Source organism: Bos mutus, chromosome 17 (assembly GCF_027580195.1).
Source record: "Bos mutus isolate GX-2022 chromosome 17, NWIPB_WYAK_1.1, whole genome shotgun sequence".
NCBI classification, from domain to species: Eukaryota; Metazoa; Chordata; class Mammalia; order Artiodactyla; family Bovidae; genus Bos; species Bos mutus.
In genome coordinates this window covers 7,498,349-7,511,155 of record NC_091633.1, presented here as the reverse complement: position 1 = coordinate 7,511,155, position 12,807 = coordinate 7,498,349, and the positions used below count along the sequence as shown (strand labels likewise).

Below are 12,807 nucleotides of genomic sequence, written 5' to 3'. Positions count from 1 at the left end.
GAGGCCCCGCCCCCAGCAGGCTAGGCTGCGCGGGGCCGCGGGAGGCGCAGGCAGGTGCCGCGGGCTGCGGGCAGGTGGCGGCGCGGCGCGGACCGGAGGCGGCGGCGGCTCTAGGGTAGGTTGCGCGGCGGCCGCGGCGGATCGGGGCCGGCCATCAGTCCCGTGTCCACGGCCTGTGAGGGGATAGAGGAGGCGGTGGCCGGCGGTGGCTGCCAAGTTTCTGCTCCGCTGAGGCCCCCGGAGAAAAGTTGACAAAGTTAGCCTGGAAAGAGGTGGGGACCTGGTGGATCTCCCCGGGCTCTGAATCTCCGAGGAAGGGGCATCCCGATTTGAGAGCCGGAAGGTCTGTCTCTCCAGACTTGGGAGTGGAGCCCGCGGGAAGATACAGCGCTGGGCAGCCAGTGGATCCCGCGCCACTCGGCTGGGGACCTGCGAGTCGATATTCGGAGTGGATCTGGAGCCGGTGGCCCGGGGTCCTATTGGGTCCCCAGCCTCGGGTGACTGTGGACGGTGATTGGAAACTGGGAGCTAGTTGATCCCTCTCCCCTGCCCCCCACTGGTCCGAGCCTTGGAAGTGATTCCGAGAGGAGACCTGGTGGCCGGGAACTGGGGGATCGTTGGAGATCCGGGCTACTCAGCCTGCGACTGCTAGGATCTGGACGACCGTGCGGGTTGGAGGCCCAGGAGGTGGACACTGGGAAGCGGGGGTGCGGATCGAGGCGGAGCCGGAGGCGAAGGGATCCTGCTGGCAGCGGAGGCGGTGGAAAGAGCGGCGCTCCGGGCCCCGCGGGCTCCGGACGCGCCCTCTCCACCGGGCCTGCGCACCCCTCCGCTTGCCTTCCCAGGGCAGAGGCTCCCTGATGAGATTAAGGCTCAATCCCCCTGCTCCCCGGCAGGCTCGGCTGGCTCCCACCCCGCTGGCGGCGCCGCCTAGGGCTACAGGCGGGGCCCTGGGGAAGGGAAGCGGCGCGTTGACCCCCGACCCGGGCCCGACCTTTCCACACCCTCCTAGCAAGCACCCGGCGCGTAGCCGGGGCGCCGCGCCCCGAAACCCTGCTTCTCCTCTGGTCCGTGGCGGGTCCGTAGTGGCGTGGGCGTATGACCTGCGCGCGCCACCTGGGTGGCCAGGGCTTCCTGCCCGCGGGACTGAACTTTCTCCAGGCAGGAACTGCCACTACCTTTAGGAAAGGAAAGGACTGTACCTGTTGCACAAAGAAAGTGGTTTTTCTTTGCAGCTTCTTTGTGACCTTGGACAAAACGCTTAACATCTCTGAGCCCAGATCTCCCTTCGGGGCACAATGGAGTGGGGGTGGGGTTGCAGTCCTCCCTTTTCTGGGTAACTGGCGGGATTAATAGGTATAAAAGATGTGAAGCAGGTATGGGCTGTGTAAATACTCGTGCACCCTCATTCTGTGGCCTCTCCTCTCCCTTGTCTCATCCCCTGCCGCCTCCCCTAGGGTATCTGAAGGAAGGTTCAAGAAACTCAACTTGCTGTCTTTTTAAACTGCAGGATTAGAGAGATATTTAACTTGGTCTTTCTTCCAAAGGGGTTTAATTGCCCCTCTGATCCCCCTTGCAGAGAGAAGCTCTGAGGGTTTGGCTAATCAGTAACCTGGCCATTTGGACAAGACTTCTCCTTTGGCCCAGGTTTTCCTTTGCTAATGCATCAGAGCTCCTGGGCAGACATGCATTCACCCCCAGACACTGACATCTCACCCCTGGGACAGTTCCAGAGGGAGTTGTGCAGACACTCGTTGAGGTCCTCATGGTTTTAGGGGGAATCTTTTTGAAAGGACTGGCATGCTTGACAAGGGTGCAATTATCCTAGAGAAGTACAGGGTTTCATTCAATACTGTGTCTAGGTACGTGAGCGGCTCTTTGGTCAACTAGGGTGTGTACTGAGCACTTACTATGTGGAGGACACTAGAAATGACGAGACCCAGAGCAATATAGGATCTGTCCTTCTGGCTTGCAGTCTAGGTATGAGCAATCAACTTGCCCTGTAGTTGTAGAGACAACTGTACTGATTCTTGATGCTGGGCGTACAGCCCTCACCCCAGATTCTGGAGGTGCCCCACCCGTTTTGAAGGCCCTGGGGGTTGGTTTTTATTCAGGACTGATCTTGGCAGGAGAATGGAACAGTCCACTATCTTGTCCTGAGCCTTTCTCCCCTCTCAGCACCCCCAGAATACATCTTTAACCAACTCAGAAAGACAGCCCCAAAGGGAATGTTTTAAAAGGGCATTCATTCATTCATTCAAGAAATATTTCAAGACAGTGTGTCAAAGAGAAGGCTAGTGGTCACACCTTTAAGGGGCAAAGTCTATGTGAAAAGAGGCAATTGTCTGGGAGGAGGGGCTGAGGACTTATGACCTGGGGAGGGATGGAAGGCGGGGAAGCTTTCTTGGAGAGCTGGTCTACAGTGGGGAGAGGATGGTGCGCTGTAAAGAGAACAGAAAGGCCTGGACAGAGGAGGGAGTGTGGGGTGTTGGCAGGAGAAGCTGGAAGGGGCCAGGTCAGCTATTCCCAAGGATATGGACTTTATTCCAGGGCAGTGGGGCACTGTGGAAGTTTCTCTGGGGGAGAAGGATGGCATCAGATGTGTGTTTTGGGAAGCTTGCCCATCTCTTGGGGAGGTTGGATGAGGGTGTGCCAGGAGGCTGGAGACTGCTCAGAAAATCCAGGTGAGGGGTGACGACGGTACTGAGCTTGGATAGAGACAGTGGTCAGTGTCGTGTTTAGAGAGCTGCTCAGTTGAAGACCCTTTCTGGAGGCCAGGCAATCAGTCTGGAGAAGGAAACCCCCAGGGGAAGTGGCCTAAATATTTTGAATGTCTGTGTTTCATCCCATTCAGCACACCTTCCTGTGCATCAGTTGTCCACCTGCCCTGGGAGGGTCATGAAACTTCCAGGTCCTCCCGGGACTTCACCCTGGAACGCTCACCACCTTCCTATGGGAGGAGGTAGGGCTTGTTCTTCCCGATTTACAGATTCAGGACTCAGTGGTGTGGCAGCAAGGCCTTTGCCAGCCCCCAGTGGCAGAACAGGGATTTGAACCCACTGCCCACCTGCAATTTGTGCGTGTTTGGAGTCAGGGAGGTTGAGCAGAGAAAACACGAAGGTTGGTGAGGTTGGGTCATGATGCAGCAGGGGTAAACCCAGAGAGGCTTCCAGGAAGAGGCAGGGACAGAAAGGAGGAAGCTGGCCAGGAAGAACTGGGGAGAGAACTTAGAGATAGCACATAACATATCAGAACAACCACTTTTTACCAGACCCTTTACAAGTGCTGGGCGCTGGGGAAGCTCTTTTGTTCTTTTCTAAATTCTTCACAACAGACCCAGGGGATGCTACTTCTGGGACCCTTGATTCTGCAGTTTATCAAACCAAGGCTTCAAGGAGTCCTACTGCCCAAGCCCACTACTCAAACTCCTGTCACTTACAAGGAAGCTCAAAAACTTTGAATTGAGGGATAGACACACACACATTTTTTTCCCCTTCAATGTGATGGATATTTTATTGAGCATTTTCTGTGGGCAATTCAAAAGAGCCCCTGCCCTTAGGAATTCACTCTGCAGAAATCTGGTCCACCCAATGGGAGGAAGGGAGGGGGAAGTCAAAGTGCCACAAATATGGAAATGACTCTGGATTGACTTCTGGGAAGTAGTTATCACCATTGCATTTGCTGATTGCTCAGTTGAGTGACCTTTGAATCTTATCTCCACTGAGAATATAAAAGACGTCCCCAAAGCCTGCTCTTTGGATGTTTACATCACTGAGTCAGAAGAGATACACACACACACACATACACACACACACACACACATAGTATAATAATATATATAATGTTATATGTGATGACATACATCATGTTATTCCTATAATAATATATATAAAGACTTCCCTGGTTAAGACTCACTCCATAGAGTCCAGTGGTTCTACTACAGGCGGCAAGGGTTGGATCCCTGGTCCAAGAACTAAGATCCTGTGTTCTCTGCAACACAACCAAAATAAAATAATAATAATAATAATAATATATGTGTATTATTGTGAAAATAACACGTAACACGCCAAACACTTCAAAGATGGCAAAATGATTTTATGTAAAGTAAAATAAAATCCCACCCAAGACCCCCAGTCCCACTCCTCAGAGATAATGCAGTCAGCAGTTTCCCTTGACTGTCCAGAAACTTTCCACGTCCATATGCTCTGTTTACTTCCTTCCAAGCCCTTATCACACTCTTAACTATTAAAAAAAAATTTTTTTTTTGGTCTATTCTGGAGCCAGATGGAAAGAGTTGCATCTTGGTTCTGCTGCTTATCAGCTCTGTGACCTTGGGCAGGTGACTTAATCTCTCTGAGCTGCAGTTTCCTCTTTGGTTTTGCTGTTACTTGGTCACCAAGCCATGTCCTGCTCTTTGCAACCCCATGGACTGTAGCCCGCTAGGTTCCTCCGTCCATGGGATTCTCCAGGCAAGGATACTGGAGCGTGAGCCATTTCCTTCTCCAGGGGATCTTCCTGACCCAGGGATTGAACCTGTGTCTCCTGCATTGGTAGGTGGGGTTTTTTTTTTTAACCACCGAGCCACCAGGGAAGCCCCTTGCTCATTGGTCAGTGGGATGATAGCGGGTCTCGCCTCTGGGGGTTGCTGTGAGGAGGGAAGGAGAAGGCACATGGTCAGTGCTCAGTGTGTGTTGGTTGGTATCATTATTCTTATTCCTTGCGGTGGTTGCAGTGGAGTTGGTATTGCTTCTTGTCCCTCTAGACAGCCCTCCAAGAAGGTGGAAAACCCTATCTGTCTTCACTGCTATTTCCTTGGTGAATAGTTGTGGAATAAACAGATGAGCAACAGCAATCATAAGTCAAAGAATTTCACACAGAAGTTAAACGTAGATCTGAACCCATATTAGACTGAGCTGACTTACTGTACTCTTTTGAAAAACTGAACAATGCGCCAAGGCAGAAAGGTGCTGTTGGTTACTGAGCAGATGCCCTGCTGCTGGGCATTCTGAGTGGTCTGTTATCTTGCTGTGACACCCAGTGTCACAGTTAACATCCCTGGTCATGTGTCTTTGCATACCTGTTGCACTCGATAAGAGGACAGATTCCAGGATGGGGAACAGTTGCAATAAAAGATATTTAGGATGTCGGTCTTTCCTGTTTGTAAAATGGACACAGGGTGCTTGTGACCATTAGCAATAAGGTCTGTGAAACACTTGGCAACAAGCAGATGACAAATAAATGATCCTGTGAGTGTGCAGTTGGGGTGGGGGTTCCTGACTGGGTTAGAGTGAGGAGTTCTGCAACACTTAAAGTTGGTTACAGAATTAGATATGAACTCCGGGAGTTGGTGATGGACAGGGAGGCCTGGCGTGCTACGATTCATGGGGTTGCAAAGAGTCAGACACGACTGAGTGACTGATTTGATCTGATCTGATCTGAACATCTCTTCGGAGAAGGCAATGGCACCCCACTCCAGTACTCTTGCCTGGAAAATCCCATGGACGGAGGAGGCTGGTGGGCTGCAGTCCATGGGGTCGCTAGGAGTCGGACACGACTGAGCGACTTCACTTTCACTTTTCACTTTCATGCATTGGAGAAGGAAATGGCAACCCACTCCAGTATTCTTGCCTGGAGAATCCCAGGAATGGGGGAGCCTGGTGGGCTGCCGTCTATGGGGTCGCACAGAGTTGGACACGACTGAAGCGACTTAGCAGCTGCAGCAGCAGCAACATCTCTTGGGAACATTGCAGAGAATCAAGATCCAGACTGCTTGCGTTCAGACCACAGCTCCATTATTCTCCCGCTGTGTGACTTTGGGCAAAGTAGTTAACCTCCTGGTGCCTCAGTTTCCTCATCTGTAAAATGGGAGTAACAGTGGTGCCTGCCTCCTGAGATGGATGAGCATTAGATGAGTTAATACATAATGCCCTACCTAAAAAAAAGATTAAATGAACTTATGTATAAAACAGAAATACACCCGAAAACATAGAAAAAAAATGTATGGTTACCAACGGGAAAAGAGATGGGGGAGGGATCAATTAGTAGTTTGAGATTCACAGATACACATGACTATATGTAAAATAGATGACTAATAAGGACCTACTGTACAGCACAAGGAACTAAATATTTTGTAATAACCTATAAGGGAAAAGAATCTGAAATACAACTAAATCTATAAACTATATATATATATATATATATAAAACTAAATCACTGTGCTGTACACCTGAAACCAAGCACATTATAAATCAACTATACATCAGTTTAAAAAAATATATGCAAAGTACATAGTGCCCTGTAATGAATGTTCGTGTGTTAGCTAATGTTGTCATCATTATTATTTATGATACTGGTCTGGTTGAGGTTAACTTCTGGTTCTTGGAGCTCCAGGGCCTTGGGGAAAGGAGTGACTCAAGACCCTGCTTCAGTGTGTTTCCCCTTCTGCTCTAGCTGGAGGGTTGTCTGTTAATAGATCACTGTTTACAGGACTCTCTGTCCCCAGGGCAAGCCTTGACCAGCCCACTCTGGCCGTGGAGGGTCTCGGATGCTCTGTGCTTAAGGTGTATTCACACTGCTCCATTGGGAAGGCTATTAGCGGGTTTCAGGGAGCCCGTGGCTACGAGGATCGGCCAGAGGCCACCGGGGCTAGATGCAGGGTTAGAAGTCACGTGTTCGTTCAGTGAATGTTTATCTCGTACCTGTCACTTGGCAAACCCTGTGCTGGCCATGGGGAAGATGGGATCTGCTGGATTTCCAGAGGGAAAGTCTGGAGTGGGAGTGCTGTGTGGCCCTGCGTAGGTCGCTTCACCTCTCTGAGCATTTCCGCATCTGTGCAGTGGGTCTCAGACGGGCCACGGTGTCCCTGAAGGTGAGAGAGGACAGTCTTTGCCCAGTGTGTACCTGGCGGCCTCTGCCCTGGCCCCTGGACCCCTAGAGGTTTGGGGGAGACGCCTGAGCCTGCCGTTCCTCCGTCTGCGGAGACCTGGCTTTTGAGAACATTAAGTGTCACTTAGAGTAGAAGAAGGTCAGGTAGAGACTGCTCATTCCGTCCCAGGCACGGTGCTCATGACTGTTTTATTTGATTCTCATGTCCCCACATTACAGGTGGGACCACTGAGGCTCGGAGAGGGAGTCCCATGCCCAAGGCCACTGCTGGGAAGAGGCGGTGCTGGTCCTTGGCAGCCTGTCTCAGCCCCTGTGCCCTGCGTCCCTCCTCTGTGGCCGCCCTGGAGATCAAGCGGGCAATGCCAGTGTTCTGTCCCACCTCTGCTATGCCATTTCTGTGTGACTTTGGGCAAACGACTTTTCCTCTCTGAGCCTCAGTCCTCTTCTACAGAAAGAAGACGCTAAGATTTACCCCGTGGGGTGGTTGTGGGGTGAGGTGAGGTAACTGTACACATCAGATCAGATCAGATCAGTCGCTCAGTGTCAGACTCTTTGAGACCCCGTGAATCGCAGCACGCCAGGCCTCCCTGTCCATCACCAACTCCCGGAGTTCACTCAGACTCACGTCCATTGAGTCAGTGATGCCATCCAGCCATCTCATCCTCTGTCATCCCCTTCTCCTCTTGCCCCCAATCCCTCCCAGCATCAGAGTCTTTTCCAATGAGTCAACTCTTCGCATGAGGTGGCCAAAGTACTGGAGTTTCAGCTTTAGCATCATTCCCTCCAAAGAAATCCCAGGGCCGATCTCCTGCAGAATGGACTGGTTGGATCTCCTTGCAGTCCAAGGGACTCTTAAGAGTCTTCTCCAACACCACAGTTCAAAAGCATCAATTCTTCGGTGCTCAGCCTTCTTCACAGTCCAACTCTCACATCCATACGTGACCACAGGAAAAACCATAGCCTTGACTAGACGAACCTTTGTTGGCAAAGTAACGTCTCTGCTTTTGAGTATGCTATCTAGGTTGGTCATAACTTTCCTTCCAAGGAGTAAGCGTCTTTTAATTTCATGGCTGCAGTCACCATCTGTAGTGATTTTGGAGCCCAGAAAAATAAAGTCTGGCACTGTTTCCACTGTTTCCCCATCTATTTCCCATGAAATGATGGGACTGGATGCCATGATCTTCGTTTTCTGAATGTTGAGCTTTAAGCCAGCTTTTTCACTCTCCACTTTCACCTTCATCAAGAGGCTTTTTAGTTCCTCTTCACTTTCTGCCATAAGGGTGGTGTCATCTGCATACCTGAGGTTATTGATATTTCTCCCGGCAATCTTGATTCCAGCTTGTGTTTCTTCCAGCCCAGCGTTTCTCATGATGTACTCTGCATATAAGTTAAATAAGCAGGGTGACAATATACAGCCTTGACGTACTCCTTTTCCTATTTGGAACTAGTCTGTTGTTCCATGTCCAGTTCTAACTGTTGCTTCCTGACCTGCATACAAATTTCTCAAGAGGCAGGTCAGGTGGTCTGGTATTCCCATCTCTTTCAGAATTTTCCACAGTTTATTGTGATCCACACAGTCAAAGGCTTTGGCATAGTCAATAAAGCAGAAATAGATGTTTTTCTGGAACTCTCTTGCTTTTTCCATGATCCAGCAGATGTTGGCAATTTGATCTCTGGTTCCTCTGCCTTTTCTAAAACCAGCTTGAACATCAGGAAGTTCATGGTTCACGTATTGCTGAAGCCTGGCTTGGAGAATTTTGAGCATTACTTTACTAGCGTGTGAGATGAGTGCAATTGTGCAGTAGTTTGAGCATTCTTTGGCATTGCCTTTCTTTGGGATTGGAATGAAAACTGACCTTTTCCAGTCCTGTGGCCACTGCTGAGTTTTCCAAATTTGCTGGCATATTGAGTGCAGCACTTTCACAGCATCATCTTTCAGGATTTGGAATAGCTCAACTGGAATTCTATCACCTCCACTAGCTTTGTTTGTAGTGATGCTTTCTAAGGCCCACTTGACTTCACATTCCAGGATGTCTGGCTCTAGGGGCCCCGCCCCATAAAAAGATAAGAGTTTGTAAAATCTGTGTGTAAGTTATGCCAAGGAATGAGTTTTTGAATTGCTATATAAATCTTCCCTGTTTGTAGTAGCAGAAATAGCAGTAAGTCAAAATAATAATTAGCATTGATGGACGGCTTCTTATAGTCTAGTCCCTCATGCGTTGTTTTATCCGGTCCGTTCTCGGTGCTGGTGTTCCTGTTTTACAGTTGAGGAAACTGAGTTCCGGCGAGGTGAACCTCCTCACCCAGAGCTCCCGGCTAGTGAGAGCCCCTTCGCATGTGTATCTCCTTGGCAGTGCCACAGCCGTACTTTCAAAGGCTCCAGGTCAGGGCTGCAGCTCCCAGCCGGCTCTGTGTTGATGTTTCTTTTCTTTTTATTTTGCTTCCTTAGTGACCAGAGCCCTTTCTGGGGGCCGTCCTGTTTACCCACGGCATGGTGAGGCACTGCTGGGGGAAGGAAATGCGGGGTGTGCGGGGCCCCCTGGGGGTGGAGAGGCCAGTTGGTGCGTTGGGTACACCGAGGCCACTCCAGGAACTCCGCTGCCCCTCTGTCCGGACATGGAGCCTGGCCCTGGTGGGCGCAGTGCCTGCCGAGCCCTGTCCAGTGCCCTGGACGGGGCCGGGGAGTGACTGGGTCGAGGAACTCCTAGGGCCCTTGACCTGGGATGCTGCCCCAATTTGCCCTCTCCCTTTCGCTGTGGGCCCCAGCCCTAGAAAGCTCCAGTCTTGTTTCTAGAATGGATTACCTGCTGGCCAGGGGCCGCGTCTGGCACGAGAAGGGGTCCGGGGCCCTGGGAGAGCACGGAATATATTAGAGTGAGCTCTGCGTCCTAGTCAGGCCCCCAGAGTGCTAGCACCCGCTTCCCTCCTGTATGTCCTTGGGTAAGCCCCTTCCCATCTCTGGGTCTTTTTCACAGGAGGAGGGAAGAACTGGATGAATGAATCCCAGAGCCTCTTATTCCTGCTGCACCTTGTGGGAAGAATCAAAACCAGACCTTTACCTGAAGCACACCAGGCTTTCCCGACCTTCACTGTCTCCCTGAGTTTGCTCAGACTCATGTCCATTCAGTCAGTGATGTCATCCAACCATCTCATCCTCTGTTGCCCCCTTCTCCTCCTGCCCTCAATTGTTCCCAGCATCAGGGTCTTTTTCCAGTGAGCTGGCTCTTTGCATCAGGTGGCCAAAGTATTGGAGCTTCAACTGCAGCATCAGTCCTTCCAAAGAATACTCAGGGTTGATTTCCTTTCAGATTGACTGGTTTGACCTCCATGCTGTTCAAGGGACTCTCAAGAGTCTTCTCCAGCACCACAGTTTGAGAGCGTCAATTCTTCGGCCCTCAGCCTTCGTTATGGGAAAAACCATAGCTTTGACAGACTTTTGTTAGCAAAGTGATGTCTTTGCTTTTTAATACACTAAGTTTGCCATAGCTGTTCTTCCAAGAAGCAAGCATCTTTTAATTTCATGGCTGCAGTCACTGTTCACATTGATTTTGGAGCCCAAGGAAATGAAATCTGACACTGTTTCCACATTTTCCCCTTCTATTTGCCATGAAGTGATGGGACCAGTAAGACCCTGGAAAAACCACCGTTGGTTGGATACTTACCGTGTGCTATAACTCCTTTGCTAGGGAAGTGTTACATGTCTGTCTGCCTGTCAGTCCTCAGAATGACTTGGAGGTGGTATTACTAAACCCCTTGTACAGATAAGAAAACTGAGCCCCAGAGACCTAAAGCCTTCCTCAAGGTCATGTAGCTTGAGGCAAGAGGTGGCGAAGGCTGAATCTGCACTCAGGTCTGCCTCCTGGAAAGCTACCACCCCTTACTCAACGCAGTGGGTCTTCCCACCTCCCCCCAGAACTGTGTTGGAAACAGCATCTCTCCTTTCAGAACTTCCAGGCCAGAAGATCCCTGTCCTCCCTTGAGATAGCTGGTCATTTTCATCTTTGTTATTAAGCACCTACTGTGTACCAGGGCCTGGGCTGGTTCCTGGGTGTCAGAGCGGCCTGGGACACAGCTTCTGCCCTCCCGGAGGAGAGAGATTGCCGAGGGTTGGTGTGGAGCCTTGTGCCCAGCGCTGTGATGGGAGGCGTGGGGCCCATGAGGGCACCAGGGTGGGGATCGTGTTCTCCCGGCCCCACCTTCTGGCAGCCTTGAAGCAAAACCATTTCCCTCGACACGCTCAGACTTGGATGAGACAGGAACTTTGGCAACCAGCAGACCACCTCCTTCCTGGAGAGGTGCCGCGTGCCTGGTCATCGTCAGATTTCACTGCAGGGAGGAGGCGATAAGACGTCCAAGCGTCGCCTCTCTCCGGATGCCTTCATCACAGTCCCTCTGCCTTCCTTCATTAAAAGGAGGGGATGGGGTGGGGGAAGGGGGGACAGCAAAAAGCTCTGGAGGAATCGTTGGAATGCCCAGAATGCTGGCTGACCCGGCAGAGCCAGTGTGAGCCATCTGCCCTGGCTTTAGTCGGTGCAGCTGGGCAACCTCGGGGGCTTTCAGGGTGTCACCCAGTTCCCATGCCGAGGCATCAGCCCACCAGGATGACATTGCTTGGTTGGGAGCCGCTGCCCCAGGGTCACCTCCTGCCTCTGTTTTGTCCCATGGCATCCCCTCTCTGCCCTGGTGTCCACACCCATGGAGTGGGGTGCCAATGCCTGCCCTTCAGCCTGGCCAGGAGCTCCCAGGAGGTCCTGTGGGTGACCTTTGGGGTGAACGGCCAGTCTGTTGGAGCGGGTGGTGATATTAGGTAAAGCCCCCACTGTGTGCGTGCATCTCTCTGGGGTTCTTTACCTTTACTATTTACCCTTGGCTGGCCCTTCTGCCTTAACGCAAGCACGTGCCTGTTCAGTCGTGTCCGACTCTCTGCGACCCCATGGACTGTAGCCTACCAGGACAGGCCCCTCTGTCCATGGAATTGTCCAGGCAGAAATACTGGAGTGGGTTGCCATTTCCTCCTCCAGGGGACCTTCCCGACACAGGGATCAAACCTGAGTCTCTCGTACCTCCTGCGCTGGCAGGCAGATTCTTTACCAACCGTGCCGCCTTGAGGTGGTGGCAAGGTAACTGTTCAGTGCTCCACTGGGTAGCTCTCAGTTCATTTTCCAAACTCATCATTTTTATTCTCTTTATCTTTACTACAATACATTTAGTAGTACTTATTGTAGTAGTGCTCAGCTGGGCTTGGTAGTACTCAGCAATAACACGTGCTCATCGTCAAATATTTAGAAATACAGATAAAAAAGAGGAGGTAAGCACTCATATAATCCCACATTCGAAAGATAACCAGGGCTCATCTTTTTCAGTGTGAGTTTTAGACTCTCGCATTTGAATGTGTGATGGAGAGACATCAGCACCGCATGGTAGACTGCAGAATGTGGGCTTCCTTCTCCGGTGGCCTGGATTCAGATCTTGGCTCTGGAACCTCCTAGCTGTGTGACCTTGGGCAGGTCACTTTCCCTCTCTGAGCCCCAGTTTCTTTGTGAAATAAGATGGCTGTGAGGGTCAAATGAGCCGCTGTCTGTGAACTGCTTAGTGACATGCCTGGGATACAGCAAATGTTTACGAGCTACTACTGTTTTATATGAATGGGTATTTATTCTCATTTTGAGGGCTGAGGCCCTTTCTAACAATGCTGTCATCTGTAACTGGTGGGTTTGGACCTTAGGCTTGGGGGGACACCCTGACCACCTCCTCCAGGCAGGGCCCGTGGTGGGGGCTGGAGAGAAGGGGGGTTGGGCCAGCTGGTTTGGCCGACCCAAAGCACCCAGGCACGCTCACAAGCCGGTCCTGATCTTTATCGCTCAGGGATGCTTCCTGTCCCCACTGAGGCCTGGGCGTTTGTCCAGATTAAAGCCTCTGGCC

General features: G+C 51.3%; 1 protein-coding gene across 1 annotated transcript in view; it reads left to right on the top strand.

Annotated features, from left to right (window-relative positions):
- KIAA1671 (KIAA1671 ortholog) overlaps positions 1–12,807 on the top strand; it is a 185,265-nt gene continuing 172,458 nt past the window's right edge. The window contains exon 1 of the mRNA XM_070385948.1: positions 1–115. The gene's annotated coding sequence lies outside the window, so the exon portion shown is untranslated. The remainder of the gene's footprint in view (positions 116–12,807) is intronic.